Source organism: Arachis ipaensis, chromosome B4 (genome assembly GCF_059453495.1).
Source record: "Arachis ipaensis isolate K30076 ecotype BB chromosome B4, ASM5945349v1, whole genome shotgun sequence".
Taxonomy (NCBI): domain Eukaryota; kingdom Viridiplantae; phylum Streptophyta; class Magnoliopsida; order Fabales; family Fabaceae; genus Arachis; species Arachis ipaensis.
Window position 1 is genome coordinate 29,689,388 of NC_142439.1, and position 16,255 is coordinate 29,705,642.

Below are 16,255 nucleotides of genomic sequence, written 5' to 3' on the forward strand. Positions count from 1 at the left end.
TGTCTCCCCCTCTTCTTCCACTCACACAGGGATCCCTATACTGTGGTATAAAGGATCTCCATTATTATTGTTATTTTTCTGTGCCTTCTTCTTTGTCATATGAGCAGGAGCAAGGATAAGAACATTCTTGTGGAAGCAGATCCAGAACCTGAAAGGACTCTGAAGAGAAAATTAAGAGAAGCTAAATTACAACAATCCAGAAATAACCTTTCAGAAATTTTCGAACAGGAAGAGGAGATGGCAGCCGAAAATAATAATAATGTAAGGAAGATGCTTGGTGACTTTACTGCACCTAATTCCAATTAACATGGAAGAAGCATCTCCATTCCTGCCATTGGAGCAAACAACTTTGAGCTGAAACCTCAATTAGTTTCTCTGATGCAGCAGAACTGCAAGTTTCATGGACTTCCATCTGAAGATCCTTTTCAGTTCTTAACTGAATTCTTGTAGATATGTGATACTGTTAAGACTAATGGAGTAGATCCTAAAGTCTACAGGCTCATGCTTTTCCCTTTTGCTGTAAAAGACAGAGCTAGATTATGGTTGGATTCTCAACCCAAAGACAGCCTGAACTCTTGGGATAAGCTGGTCACGGCTTTCTTAGCCAAGTACTTTCCTCCTCAAAAGCTGAGCAAGCTTAGAGCTGATGTTCAAACCTTCAGACAGAAAGAAGGTGAATCCCTCTATGAAGCTTGGGAAAGATACAAACAGTTGACCAAAAAGTGTCCTTCTGACATGCTTTCAGAATGGACCATCCTGGATATATTCTATGATGGTTTATCTGAGCTATCAAAGATGTCACTGGACACTTCTACAGGTGGATCCATTCACCTAAAGAAAACGCCTGCAGAAGCTCAAGAACTCATTGACATGGTTGCTAATAACCAGTTCATGTACACTTCTGAAAGGAATCCTGTGAGTAATGGGACGCCTATGAAGAAGGGAGTTCTTGAAGTTGATACTCTGAATGCCATATTGGCTCAGAATAAAATATTGACTCAGTAAGTCAATATGATCTCTCAGAGTCTGCATGGAATGCAAGCTGCATCCAACAGTACTCAAGAGGCTTCTTATGAAGAAGAAGCTTATGATCCTGAGAACCCTGCAATAGCAGAGGTGAATTATTTAGGTGAACCTTATGGAAACACCTATAACTCATCATGGAGAAATCATCCAAATCTCTCATGGAAGGATCAAAAGCCTCAACAAGGCTTTAATAATGGTGGAAGAAACAGGTTTAGCAATAGCAAGCCTTTTCCATCATCCACTCAGCAACAGACAGAGAACTCTGAACAAAATACTTCTAATTTAGCAAACTTAGTCTCTGATCTATCTAAGGCCACTGTAAGTTTCATGAATGAAACAAGATCTTCCATTAGAAATCTGGAAGCACAAGTGGGCCAGCTGAGTAAAAGGATCACTGAAATCCCTCCTAGTACTCTCCCAAGCAATACAGAAGAGAATCCAAAAGGAGAGTGCAAGGCCATTGACATAAGCGCCATGGCCGAACCTGTGAGGAGAGGAGAGGACATGAATCCCAAGGAGGAAGACCTCCTGGGACGTCTAGTGGTCAATAAGGAGCTTCCCTCTGAGGAACCAAAGGACTCTAAGGCTCATCTAGAGACCATAGAGATTCCATTGAACCTCCTTATGCCCTTCATGAGCTCTGATGAGTATTCCTCTTCTAAAGAGAATGAGGATGTTACTGAAGAGCAAACTGCCAAGTTTCTTGGTGCAATCATGAAGCTGAATGCCAAATTATTTGGCATTGATACTTGGGAAGTTGAACCTCCCTTGTTCATCAATGAACTAAGTGATCTGGATCAACTGACATTGCCTCAGAAGAGACAGGATCCTGGAAAGTTCATAATACCCTGCACCATAGGCACCATGATCTTTAAGGCTCTGTGTGACCTTGGTTCAGGAATAAACCTCATGCCCCTCTCTGTAATAGAGAAATTGGGAATCTATGGGGTGCAAGCTGCTAAAATCTCATTAGAGATGGCAGACAATTCAAGAAAACGGGCATATGGACAAGTAGAGGACGTGTTAGTAAAGGTTGAAGGCCTTTACATCCCTGCTGATTTCATAGTCCTGGATACTGGAAAGGAAGAGGATGAATCCATCATCCTAGGAAGACCTTTCCTGGCCACAGCAAGAGCTGTGATTGATGTTGACAGAGGTGAAATAGTCCTTCAATGGAATGAGAACTCCCTTGTGTTTAAAACTCAAGGATCTCCCTCTACAACCATGGAGAGGAAGCAGAAAAAGCTTCTCTCAAAGCAGAGTCAACCAGAGCCCCCACAGTCAAACTCTAAGTTTGGTGTTGGAGAGTCTCAATAAAGCTCTGCACATCTGTGAGGCTCCATGAGAGCCCACTGTCAAGCTATTGACATTAAAGAAGCGCTTGTTGGGAGGCAACCCAATTTTTATTTATCTAACTATATTTTTCTTAGTAATATGTCTTTATAGGTTCATGATCATGTGGAGTCACAAAACAAACAAAAAAATCAAAAACAGCAGAAGAAAAATCACACCCTGGAGGAGCATCTGTCTGGCGTTCAAACGCCAGAACAGAGCATGGTTCTGGCGCTGAACGCCCAGAATGGGCAGCATCCTGGCGCTGAACGCCCAGAACAAGCATGGTTCTGGCGTTCAACGCCAGAAATGGCAGCAAATGGGCGTTGAACGCCCAAAATGGGCACCAACCTGGTGCAGAACGCCCAGAGTTGTGTGCAAGGGCATTTTGCATGCCTAAATTGGTGCAGGGATGTAAATGCCTTGACACCTCAAGATCTGTGGACCTCACAGGATCACCTCAAGATCTGTGGACCCCACAGGATCCCCATCCACCTCCACTCACTCTCTTCTCTCTTCTCAATCATCCTCTATTCCCAATAAACACTCTTCCCTAATTAACCCTTTACCACTCACATCCAAACACCCACTTTCCTTCAAAATTCAACATCTCTTTCCCATCCAATCCCACCCATATGGCCGAATACACATCTCCCTCCATCTCCTCCATATCTTCTTCTTATTCTTCTATTCTTTCTTCTTTTGCTCGAGGGCGAGCAACATTCTAAGTTTGGTGTGGTAAAAGCATAGCTTTTTCGTTTTTTCCATAACCATTGATGGCACCTAAGGCCAGAGAAACCTCTAGAAAGAGGAAAGGGAAGACAAAAGCTTCCATCAAGGGTCTATAGCTCAGTGGTAGAACATTTGACTGCAAATCAAGAGATCCCTGAGATACCTCAGGGGATACATTTTCTTCCACACAATTATTGGAAGCAACTAAGGGTGGAACATCAAGAGCACTCCATCATCCTTCATGAAATCAGAGAAGATCTAAAAGCAATGAAGGAGGAGCAACAAAGACAAGGAAGAGACATAGAAGAGCTCAAGGACATCATTGGTTCCTCAAGAAGGAAACGCCACCATTACTAAGGTGGATTCATTCCTTGTTCTTATTTCTTCTGTTTTTCGTTTTCTATGTTATGTGCTTATCTGTGTTTGTGTCTTTATTACATGATCATTAGTAGTTAGTAACTATATCCTAAAGTTATAAATGTCCTATGAATCCATCACCTCTCTTAAATGAAAAATGTTTTAATTCAAAAGAACAAGAAGTACATGAGTTTCGAATTTATCCTTGAACTTTGCTTAATTATATTGATGTGGTGACAATGCTTCTTGTTTTCTGAATGTATGCTTGAACAGTGCATATGTCTTTTGAAGTTGTTGTTTAAGAATGTTAAATATGTTGGCTCTTGAAAGAATGATGACTAGGAGACATGTTATTTGATAATCTGAAAAATCATAAAAATGATTCCTGAAGCAAGAAAAAGCAGCAAAGAACAAAGCTTGCAGAAAAAAAAATATAGGCAAAAAAAAAATAGAAAGAAAAAAAAAAGCAAGCAGAAAAAGCCAAAAGCTCTTAAAACCAAGAGGCAATAGCAAAAAGCCAATAACCCTTAAAACCAAAAGGCAAGGGCAAATAAAAAGGATCCCAAGGCTTTGAGCATCAGTGGATAGGAGGGCCTAAAGGAATAAAATCCTGGTCTAAGCTGCTAAACCAAGCTGTCCCTAACCATGTGCTTGTGGCGTGTAGGTGTCAAGTGAAAACTTGAGACTGAGTGGTTAAAGTCAAGGTCCAAAGTAAAAAAAGAGTGTGCTTAAGAACCCTAGACACCTCTAATTGGGGACTCTAGCAAAGCTGAGTCACAATCTAAAAAGGTTCACCCAATTATGTGTCTGTGGCATTTATGTATCCGGTGGTAATACTGGAAAACAAAGTGCTTAGGGCCACGGCCAAGACTCATAAAGAAGCTGTGTTCAAGAATCATCATACTGAACTAGGAGAGTCAATAACACTATTCGAAATCTGAAGTTCCTATAGATGCTAATCATTCTGAACCTCAATGGATAAAGTGAGATGCCAAAACTATTCAAGAGGCAAAAAGCTATAAGTCCCGCTCATATGATTGAAGCTATGTTTCATTGATAGTTTGGAATTTATAGTATATTCTCTTCTTTTTATCCTATTTGATTTTCAATTGCTTGGGGACAAGCAACAATTTAAGTTTGGTGTTGTGATGAGCGGATAATTTATACGCTTTTTGGCATTGTTTTTAGTATGTTTTTAGTAGGATCTAGTTACTTTTAGGGATGTTTTCATTAGTTTTTATGTTAAATTCACATTTCTGGACTTTACTATGAGTTTGTGTATTTTTCTGTGATTTCAGGTATTTTCTGGCTGAAATTGAGGGACTTGAGCAAAAATCAGATTCAGAGGTTGAAGAAGGACTGCTGATGCTGTTGGATTCTGACCTTCCTGCACTCAAAGTGGATTTTCTGGAGCTACAGAACTCGAAATGGCGTGCTTTTAAATGCGTTGGAAAGTAGACATCCAGGGCTTTCCATCAATATATAATAGTCCATACTTTGGCCAAACATAGATGATGTAAACTGGCGTTCAACGCCAGCTCTCTGCCCAAATCTGGCGTCCAGCGCCAGAAAAGGATCCAAAACCAGAGTTGAACGCCAGAAATGGATCAAAACCTGGCGTTCAACTCCACAAATGGCCTCTGCACGTGGAACACTTAAGCTCAGCCCAAACACACACCAAGTGGGCCCCGGAAGTGGATTTATGCATCAATTACTTACTCATGTAAACCCTAGTGACTAGTTTTATTATAAATAGGACCTCTTACTATTGTATTAGGTATCTTTGGTCTCAGTTTTAATCCATTGTTCATCTTAGGAGACTATTGATCACGCTTTAGGGGGCTGGCCATCTCGGCCATGCCTGGACCTTCACTTATGTATTTTCATACGGTAGAGTTTCTACACTCCATAGATTAAGGTGTGGAGCTCTGCTGTTCCTCAAAGATTAATGCAAAGTACTTCTGTTTTCTATTCAATTCATCTTATTTCGCTTCTAAGATATCCATTCGCACCCAAGAACGTGAGGAAGGTGATGATTATGTGTGACGCTCATCACCATTCTCCCCTATGAACACGTGCCTGACAAACACTTTCGTTCTATATGAAATAAGCTAGAATGAATATCTCTTAGATCTTCTAACCAGAATCTTCGTGGCATAAGCTAGAATGATGCGGCATTCAAGAGAATCCGGAAAGTCTAAACCTTGTCTGTGGTATTCCGAGTAGGATTCAATGATTGAATGACTGTGACGAGCTCCTAACTCGCGATTGCAGGGCGTTAGTGACAGACGCAAAAGGATAGTAAATCCTATTCCAGCATGATCGAGAACCGACAGATGAATAGCCGTGCCGTGACAGGGTGCGTGAGCATATTATTCACTGAGAGGATAAGATGAAGCCATTGACAAGGGTGATGCCTCCAGACGATTAGCCGTGCCGTGACAGGGCATTGGATCATTTTCCCGAGAGATGACCGAAAGTAGCCATTGACAGTGGTGATGTATCACATAAAGCCAACCATGGAAAGGAGTAAGACTGATTGGATGAAGATAGCAGGAAAGCAGAGGTTCAGAGGAACGAAAAGCATCTCCATTCGCTTATCTGAAATTCCTACCAATGAATTACATAAGTATCTCTATCCCTATTTTATTATATAATATTCGAAAACACCATTATCACTTTATATCTGCCTGACTGAGATTTACAAGGTGACCATAGCTTGCTTCATACCAACAATCTCCGTGGGATTCAACCCTTACTCACGTAAGGTATTACTTGGACGACCCAGTGCACTTGCTGGTTAGTTGTATCGAAGTTGTGACAATTATGAATTAAGATCAGAGCACCAAGCTTTGGAGCCATTACCAGGATTTGTTCGAGCCTGGAGATCACAATTTCGTGCACCAATTACCATATCACTAACCTTAAGTAGAAAATAATTAATGCCCCTATTTGAATCTTTTGATTGGCTTAGGATAGTGAGTGTGTATTTGTTATTTAAGTGTGGAAAAATTTTGGAACTTTGGTTGATGAAAATATGGTTTATGTTTCTTTTGAAAATCTTAGAAATTTGGGTACATACTCATATATGAATTATATACACCATATGCACTCACCTTTTGTATATATTATGTTATTGTTGATGGAAAAAAATAGAATTGAAAAAAAAAGGAGGAAAGAATATAAAAGGGACAAAATACCCCAAAGAAGAGTAATAATAACAATACATATGTGTTGTGATTGAAAAGAATCCATGAGTATGTGAAAAAAAATGAGATTATGGGTAGCTAGGTATTGTGTTGGAATTACATAGGTTGTTATATGTTAGTTGAGAGCTTAAGTTGATTAAAGATTCAAATTCTAGCTCACTTAGCTATATATACCCTTACCTTAACCCTAGCCCCATTACAACCTTATGAAAAGTCCTCATGATAAGTGTATTTATGCATTGAATATTTGTTGATTGGTTAGATGAAGAACAAACTCTAGAAAGCATGATTAGAGGAGAATTGAGTGATTTGACCTTAAACACTTGAGCAACTAGAGTGCATATACATGCCCGGTGAGGGGTTCGGTTGCTCAATTCTATGTCTCCACATCTCTTATTTTATGTTTTCTTGCAAGTTGCTTCATTTTATTTTGAAATTCGAATCAATTCTTTGGATTTTGATCACATTGTGATCTTTCCTTGTTTAGCCCTATATGTCCATATGTTTGCTTGGAATTTTGCTTGTTTGTTTTGCCAATTCAATAGAAAACTATAATATAGATAGGAATAGATAGCATTTAGTATAGTTGCATGCATATAGATAGTTTCATTGAATAAGTTGTTTGTCCTTTGATCCTTCTCCTTTGATTTTGATTAGCATGAGGACATGCTATTGTTTAAGTGTGGGGGAATTATTGATTCCATATTTGATGGTAAATTTTGGCTTGAATTGAGTGGATTTCATCACATAAACACATATTTATTCACTTAAATAGCATATTTTTATGATTTCTCTCCAAATTGCACCTAATTGTGAACACATGCTCTTTTGTGCTTTAATTAATCAATTTTTAATTCCTTTTTACGCCATTCGATGCCATCATCAATTTTGTTTAAGTATTTTAAGGTTAAGGTGCTTCAATGGCTTCAAAGGATCAAAGAGAATCGAGCAAAGAAGCGAATTCGGGAAGCAATTTGGATTGGAGTTGCTGCAGTCTTGCGTAGGCAACATTAACTCGCACGAGCGAGTTTCTCGTGTGGGCAAGCATTTCCCACGTACATGAGTTTCTCGCCTAATCCGCAAAGTCCACGTGTGCGAAAATCTTCCACGTGCTTGGTTTAATGAAGCACGTGCATCTTCATTTTGGACTTCCAAAAGGTCCCCAATTGCTATATTATGATGTATTTTTAATGCCAAAGGAGTGGATCGGAGGAAGAGGGAGGACACACAAACACTTACATTTTACGTTTTTTAGCATGTTTTTAGGTTAGAATTCTAGAGAGAGAGGCTCTCTCCTCTCTCAAGAATTTAGGGTTTTAGTTTAATTTCTTCTATAGATTTAGATTTTGATCTCCTTTTAATTTAGTTTCATCTATCTTTTCTTGTTTAATTGCTTTATTTCTCTTATTTTCTTTTGTTCTTTTCTCAATTTTCCTACTCTTAGTTGTATATACTTTTGTCAATTTTGATTCCACTAATGCAATATTGATATTTTATGTTTCTTGGATGCTTGTTGAGTTTTGATCATTATTTTCATGCAATTGGTAGTGTAGATTTTATCCCTATTGCTATTTATCATGATTTCCCTTTTATGCATGCTAGGTGTTTGATAAAATGTCTCTTATAGTTTTTGTATAGTTTTTCACACTCTTGGCTTGGAATTGGATAATTAGGTGAACTTGAGTCATAGACGTCCATTCCATATTGTGATTAGGATTATTAGTTGGTTTGGTTTCCACTAACGCTAGTCTTTCTCTAAGTTAATTAGTGAGTTGACTAGGATTTGTGGATTGAGATCAATTATGCCCTTTTGACTTATCCTCGATGTTAGGATTAACTAATTGGGATTAATTCTTCGCAAGTACCATGTTTGTGGTCTATGATTATGATAGGAATCCTTAATTCCCAACCCTTGCCAAGAGTACCTTTTTGCCACTTGAACTCTCTTTTTGAATTACTTGCTTTCAGTTTTAATTCCCTTGCATGGTTATTTATTTTCTTGCCCTTTTAAAATTTTATTGCCAACTGCTATCTCAACCCCCACTTCTTCATAGCCAATAATTGAGCACTCTATTTTAATTCCTAGGGAGAACGACCCAGGATTTAAAACTCCCGATTATTTGGTTTGAGTTGTGACAAATCTTTATTTAAACTTTAATGTGAGGATTGATTCCCGGTTTGGACTATGCTATCAACGGAATTATTTTGTTAAATTCTGAATCGGTATAAATTCACTCATCACATAACCCCTGAGTTTTGAAAATAAATATTTCCCAAATCATATTTTTAAACTCTCTAAAGCTCTTTGTGGTTTGAAAAATCTCCAAGAGCTTGGTACGAAAGACTTAGCTCTTTCTTATTGAAAAATAATTTTCAAAGGGGTACTACGAATTAACTCTTTTCATTAAAGAATATAATGATCATTGCATTCCTGTTCAAGTTTATGTGGATGACATTGTGTTTGGATCGGCTAATGAAGCCTTGTGTGCTGAATTTGGAAAATTAATGACTAGTGATTTGATATGAGTATGATGGGAGAACTCACATTCTTCCTCGGAATCCAAATCAAACAAACTACTAGTGGAATTTTTGTGCACCAAGGTAAATATGCCAAAGAGTTGGTAAAGAAATTTGGTTTAGAAAACTCGAAACCAATGACTACACCTATGCATCCAAATTCCAAACTTGAAAAGGATGAAAAAGGGAAAGATGTGGATGAAACAAGGTATAAAGGAATGATAGGATCTCTCATGTATCTAACATCTTCTAAACTGGATATTGTTCATAGTGTTGGTGTTTGTTCTAGATTTCAACCTCATCTAAAAGAATCACATGTTTCTGCTATAAAAAAGATCATTAGATACATCAACAGCACTACTGATTTTGGTGTTTTGTATCCCAAATCTGATGAGTTTTGTGTAGTTGGTTATTGTGATAGAGGTTTTTCCAAAGATCGAATTGATAGAAGAAGCACTTCAGGAATTTGTTGCTTCCTTGGAAAGTCCTTGAATGTGTGGTCAAGCAAGAAGCAAGCTATTGTTGTATCATCTACTACTGAGGCTGAATACATAGTCACTTCTTCTTGTTGTTCTCAATTGATTTGGCTCAAAACACAACTTGTATATTACAAATTACAAGTCAATAGTATCCCTTTATTGTGTGATAACATGAGTGAAATTAACATTTCTAAAAACTCTATTTTATACTCAAGAACCAAGCACATTGAAGTGAGATTTCAGTCCATTAGAGAACATTTGCAAAAGGGAATAATTGACATACAATTTGTGAAATATGAGGATTAATTGGTTGATATTTTTACAAAACCTCTGTGTGAAGATAGATTTGGTAAATTGAGAACTGCATTAGGGATTGTTGATGCTGAGTTTTTGAATTAAATGTGATGAAATTATTTTTTGATTATTTTTGTCTCTCAGGTCGATAGGAAATAAAACTGGACAGATGATGACTCCCTCTAAGTTCCTGAGTTTCAGACTAAGTGTTGGTACTTCTAATTGACCTGGGTCAAAACTAAGTCTTTAGTGGTCCAGTGTGTTTCCTTAAAACCACCATTGGGCCAGGAGGAAGAAATTTTATTTTATGAAGTGGGTTTCATTGTTTGTTTTGATAATTCACATCAAAATGGTATTTGCTTTTAAAGATTTCTCTTCAAGTCAAATCAATTTCTGATTCTCAAAATATTGTAACTAACTTGTCTTTTCAAACTGTCTACTTGCTTTGTTTTAAAATTCAAAATTTTTAAAACACCCTTACATTTATCATTTTGTGTTTTCGAAAAGGGGGAAGCACTAGGCATTTATAGCGGTTACTATCTTGTAAACCACTCATCTTCTCCAACCACCTCCACTTTCTTTACCACATTCATTGTTATTTCATTTTACCATGAGAAAGAAGGTAGTAACAAAAAGAGGCACATGCACCATTCGACCTCCACGAACCCACCACAAAAGGGACAAGCCTACACTCACATTCACATACATTCACACTCTTCCTCTCACTCCTCCTAAATTTTCGAACCTTTGGCTCACACCAAAAATACTGCTCGTCGTCCTTCCTTAGCACCACAAGAAGTAAAAACTTTTAGGGCAAATGCAGTGAAAAGGAAAGACCCATGACGGATGAAGAACCACCAAATTCTCTTCCTCGTCATTCATCCTTTCGTCCTTAAGGATGTTCGGCTCCTTCTAGTCGCCCCTCCAAAGGTAACCGAAGACCTTTCCTTAACTTAGTGAAAGAACCTACTAATCTTGATCAGTAACTGCTCTCACTCTCATTATGTTCCTCTCCGCTTTTCTTCAAGTATGAATTTTGAGTTCCATAGAGAAATTATTTCCAAAAGACATCTGTGTTCTTCTTACATTGCTGACCTAAAGGCATTGGCCAAAAAAGAAATTGATTTCATTGAAAATTTTGTTTACTTAGATTGGGAAAACTCTTTGAAATTGGAAAGCCTATTTATTCGGATTTAGTCAGAGAGTTTTATGCAAATATGTAGTTTAGTGAGGAATCTGTTCACTCATATGTTAAATGCCACCAAATTTATCTAAATAAAAAATCTATTAGTGAAGCCTCTGATTATTATGATGCTGGCGTCAATGCTTACATTTCCAAAAAATGGGACAATAATCTGGACATCTCACACAAAGATGTATTGGCTAACATATGTGAAAACATATCCCTCATGAATGATGTTACCCCCAATCATAGAGCCTTAGGACCAGTCAAAATCCAACTTCATTGCCTCATCACTCACATACTCATGCCCCAAAGTGATTCATTCCAAAGAGTAATACTCTGTGATACCTTGGTCCTCTATGCAATACTCAATAAAACTGAAATCTCATTTGCTTACTTGATGATGCGCCATATGCATTACTATATCAAAAGCAATAAAAATATTTCTCTTCTATATGGCATGTTTTTAACTTACATCTTTAAGTATTTTGGTGTTGATCTGAGTAATGAGACCCAAGAGAACAAAATTTCATATCTTAAGGGCGGTGGTGCAGTAAAACAATCAAAAGGAAAGGGAACAAAGGCAGTAAAAGACACAGTTTTGGAATAAGAAAAGGATGAAAGTATTCTTCCTCCATCTGCTGCAGGGACATCATCCTCTCACAAGTACTTAATGAATGGCATTGTCAAGGAAGTCTTACAAGAATTTTTGAATCTCACAAAGCAAATGATCAAATCGAGCCAACAAGCTAGAAAACTAGCAATTCAAAATGAGAACTCCTTTCAGAAGTCTCAAAGCCGAGTTGAAGTGCTGCTCAAATACATAGATTCCTTAGAAGATGACTGATGCGTGAGCATCTTTTCTATCTTTTCCTAGTGAATTTGCATGTAATTTGTTGAGTTTAATTAAGAATTAATTATATTTTAGCCACTATGGATGCTATTTTGAGTTTTGTGCAATACTGTTTATTTTAGGTAGCATTCGGCTGGATTTAATAGAGTTTCTACAGCACAAGAATCAAAGGAGATGGCAGGGAGGAGCGACGCGCACGCATGCCTAACGCGTGCGCGTGATTTGGAAGTATACATGGCGACGCGTGCGCGTGACTGACGTGTAAGCGTGATTTGAAGATTTGCTACGATTCGCTTAAGGGTTTCCTGTTTAATTTTATGGCACTAAGGGAGGCAAATCATCTTCACTGAGGAGCACAACCTGAAGAATAAAACGACCGTTAGGATAACTAAGGTGGTTGAGTTCCTTTCATTTTTATTCCTCCCCTCTTTTTCTATATTATGTTCTGGTTTTCTGCTATTTTGCTTTATCTGTTGCATGATCTTTTATTAGTTAGAATCCTAGTTCTAGTTAAATTTTCTGTTAAGTGCTTTAAATTCTGAAAGATGTCTCATGTATTACCCACTGAGCTTGAAATCAAAATGAAAGAAGAACAGATGTAGTGCAAGAGAATTTGAGTTTAATTTTTAGAGTAGTCTCATTTATTCAAATGTGGTGGTATTTTCTGTGACTCTAAATGCATGACATGAACAATGCATATTTTTGATAGTGAAGTTTATGAATGTTAAAAGTGTTGGCTCTTGAAAGAATGATGAAAAAAAGAGAAATGTTATTGATAATCTGAAGAATCATAAAATTGATTCTTGAAGCAAGAAAAAGCAGTGAAAAACACGAAGCATGCGAAAAAAATAAAAAAAAAATAAAAAATAAAAAGCAAGCAGGAAAAGCCAATAACTCTTTAAACAAAAAGACAAAAGGTAAAAAGGGTCCAAGGCTTTGAGCATTAATGGATAGGAGGGCCCAAAGGAATAAAATCCTGGCCTAAGCGGCTAAATCAAGCTGTCCTGACCATGTGCTTGTGGCGTGAAGTTGTCAAGTGAAAAGCTTGAGACTGAGCGGTTAAAGTCGTGATCCAAAGCAAAAAGAGTGTGCTTAAGAACTCTGGGCACCTCTAACTGGGGACTCTAGCAAAGCTGAGTCACAATCTGAAAAGGTTCACCCAGTTATGTGTTTGTGGCATTTATGTATCCGGTGGTAATATTGGAAAATAAAATGCTTAGGGTCACGGCCAAGACTCATAAAGTAGCTATGTTCAAGAATCAACATACTGAACTAGGAGAATCAATAACACTATCTGAATTCTGAGTTCCTATGGATGCCAATCATTCTGAACTTCAAAGGATAAAGTGAGATGCCAAAACTATTTTGGATTGCAGTTGTAAACCCCACTATAAGAAGAGACATGAGCTTAATCGAACTCTCATTCTCATGCAAATTCACATTCTAAGCTTATATTAGTTCTGGTTGCTTGAGGACAAGCAACAATTCAAGTTTGGTGTTGTGATGCGTGAGCATCTTTCCTATCTTTTTCTAGTGAATTTGCATGTAATTTGTTGAGTTTAATTAAGAATTAATTATATTTTAGCCACTATGGATGCTATTTTGAGTTTTGTGCAATACTGTTTATTTTAGGTAGCATTCGGCTGGATTTAATGGAGTTTCTGCAGCACAAGAATCAAAGGAGATGGCAGCAAGGAGCGACGCACACGCGTGCGCGTGATTTGAAAGTATCAATGGCGACGCGTGCGCGTGACTGACGCGTACGCGTGACATGCGCCACGTTCAGAAAACGCAGAAAAATGCTGGGAGCGATTTCTGGGCTGTTTTGACCCAGTTTCCAGCCCAGAAAACACATATTAGAAGCTGTAGAATGGACGAAACAAGTGGTCCCCATCCATCCATTGAAGACTTAATTATTTAAATTAATTTTTATTTAAATTCAAATTTGAATTCTAGGAAAAGATATTATTTTAATTTTAAAAATTAGATTTTAAATTTATTAGGATTAGTTATAAAAGGGAGAAACTTTCCTTCCTTTGAAGAGGTCGCGGAGGTTCCGGACAACATTATTCCAGACTTCCAATTCTATACAAATTTACATTCGGTAATCCTAGTTTTCTACTCTGAACCATGAGCAACTAATCCTCCATTGTTAAGGTGAGGAGCTCTGTCTATTTGTATGGATTGATTTTATTGCTTTTTCTATTTTAATTCATGTATGGATTTACAATTTAAGAATTGTTTTTGCTCTTTATCTTATGAATTTGGGTGGAACGGAAGTATGACCCTCTTTCTATTTGAGTTCTTGTATAACTTGGAAAAGCTCTTTACTTGAACAACAGCTTGAAAACATATTCTCCTAAATTTTAATTATCTGGATTTAACGGGATACGTGACATATAATCCTTTTTTTTTGGGTAATTAGAGTTTTTGTGGCATATAAACTGGAATTTGATCATGTAGCTTCTAATTGGAATTAATTGACCAAGGAATTGGCAGTTAATGAATTTTAGAGGAGACTAGAAAGGTCTAAGAAATTAGGGTCTAGTCACCTATAGTTTGCCATAAATTAAATCCTACATAATTAAAATTAAAATAGTTAGTAAGAAAAGTAAATCTGGAAAAATAGATAACTCTGAAGCCTTAATTGCCTTCTCAATCTTTTATTCCTAACTTATTTATCTGCCTATCTTTAATATTCTAAATTTACTGTTAATGCTTTTAAAATTCCAAACACTATTTTCTGTTTATCTAATTAAGTCTATCACTCAATTATTGTTGCTTAATCCATCAATCCTCGTGGGATCGACCCTTACTCACGTAAGATATTACTTGGTACGACCCGGTGCACTTGCCGGTAAGTTTGTGGGTTATAATTACCACACTAAGTTTTTGGCGCCGTTGCCGGGGATTGACTGTGTTTGACAACTACTCGTTGTTTGATTGCTTAGATTAAATAATTTTTCTTTTAATTTTTCTTATTTTAATTTTTAGAATTCTATTCTTTCTTCTTTGCTTTTCTGTTTACCACATGGTGCGTTTAATTTTGTTTAGTGTGTTGTGCTAAGGAAAAATAATGGAGAGAGATCACATGGGTTACTAATCCCACCCAAGTAGTAATTCATATGATTGTGGATGGAGAAACTACCTGAATTTCGGTTGGCAAAGTCAAAACCAAAGAAACTTCAATGCTCCATGTTCCAACTATCAAAAATCACCATCTCCATATCCATACCAAGAACCACCACCTCTCTATCCATATCAAGAACCATCATCTTTCTACCCATATCAAGAGCCACTATCTCCCTATTCATACCAAGAACCATCCTCTTTTTACACTTATCAAGAACCATCACCTCCTCCTTATTCATCTCAAATACCATCAGATCTTGAGCTTCTCATGAAAGAATTCTTACATGATATAAAGACGAGTGTCAAAAATGTAGAGAAACATGTGCAGTCGATGATCAAGCCACAGGAAGAGGAGCAAGCAAATTCCTTCCCAAGAGATATAATACAAGATCCTATAGAAGAAAATGAGGAAATCAATCAAAGGAGTTCATACTCCAGTAAATTAGAGAACTTTCCATCCTCACACATGGAAGAAGAAGAAGATGCACAACCTCCCATACCCTTGGTAAGCAATAAAAAAGAGATTGAATTAGAAGACGGCTACCAAGAGGAAGAGGTTGAAATTGAGAAAGCCTGCAAAGAAGTGGAAGAATTCAAAGAAGAACACAAGGGAGTGGAGCTTGCAAGACCTCTCCTAAAGCCATCACCATCCAATACAACATTCAAGTGGGTAAAATTCCTATCCTCAACCTTTACGTTCCCACTTGAATATGGGCTACCGGAGACGGATGGTCAACTTAGAGCTCTTTGTGGCATTAAGAGTAAGAGGAAGATGGTTAGTGATAAGAGTTGTCAAGCAAGGTTCAATATAGTTGCATGCTCCAAATTGAAGTGCAAGGATTGGTGTAGAGATCAATTGAATGAGTCTAGAAGGTTGTTTGGATGTCTCTATGAGAATTCAGATTAATTGCCACCCGGTGGGAACAATGGTGATCCACAAGGAGACGGGTATAAAAGCAAGGTTTGGGACCCTGGGATTCATTCCCACAATCAACACTCAAGGGGCCTTGTCACTTGCTTCAACTTACTCAAAGGCGTTATACGCCTAGTTTGGAATCCCGGTGGCCATTGGATTTACAAACATTGGTGGAGATTCCTGGATCAGTACAAGCACAAGCCACCATGACAAGGAGCTCACCAC

General features: G+C 37.6%; 1 non-coding gene across 1 annotated transcript; it reads right to left on the minus strand.

Moving 5' to 3' along the window:
* Positions 1-633: 633 nt before the first annotated feature.
* LOC148567049 (small nucleolar RNA R71) lies at positions 634-741 on the minus strand. Its single transcript, XR_015881784.1, has one exon. It is a non-coding gene; the product is annotated as a small nucleolar RNA R71 (small nucleolar RNA).
* Positions 742-16,255: the final 15,514 nt, after the last annotated feature.